Source organism: Penaeus monodon, chromosome 30 (genome assembly GCF_015228065.2).
Source record: "Penaeus monodon isolate SGIC_2016 chromosome 30, NSTDA_Pmon_1, whole genome shotgun sequence".
NCBI lineage: Eukaryota > Metazoa > Arthropoda > Malacostraca > Decapoda > Penaeidae > Penaeus > Penaeus monodon.
This window is the reverse complement of record NC_051415.1, coordinates 3,296,744-3,297,192: the sequence shown is the minus strand read 5'-3', so window position 1 is coordinate 3,297,192 and position 449 is coordinate 3,296,744. Positions and strand designations below refer to the sequence as shown.

Genomic DNA, 449 nt, shown 5'->3' with positions numbered 1-449 from the left:
TTTTTACAATATGATAATATGTATATAAATAGATTTTAAAAAAATTTAATGTACTTTTGTAAAGAGACTATTGCATGGCAATCAGAATTATTATTTTCAATAGGTAAAATATTTTGTAAAAGAACCCATCTCAATATATAATTTTTCCCAGTTTTCTATATAAAAAACTTATTTGCATTAAATCATTAAGAAAGTTTAAGTAGGCTAAACTGAAAAATAATAATAATTTAGAAATTTGAAAAAAAAGGTCGTGTATAATTTTTTTTAAGTGAAAATACAGAATGGAGGACTGTGGTTGGTAGTTCCAGTATAGATTTACTGTAATAACATAATTGTAGCATGAATGTAGTTTATCTGTTCTGCTTTGATAATTATGGATGTACAAACGTGTAGTAAATGGGGAAGAGAACTGATTGGAGCCACTGGATCTTTCCCACTCTCCAAACTGG

The 449-nt window shown here is 26.7% G+C and overlaps 1 protein-coding gene across 1 annotated transcript in view; it reads right to left on the bottom strand.

The window, feature by feature from the left end:
* LOC119592456 overlaps positions 1-449 on the bottom strand; it is a gene marked incomplete in the record, with an annotated part of 32,168 nt that overhangs the window by 26,575 nt on the left and 5,144 nt on the right.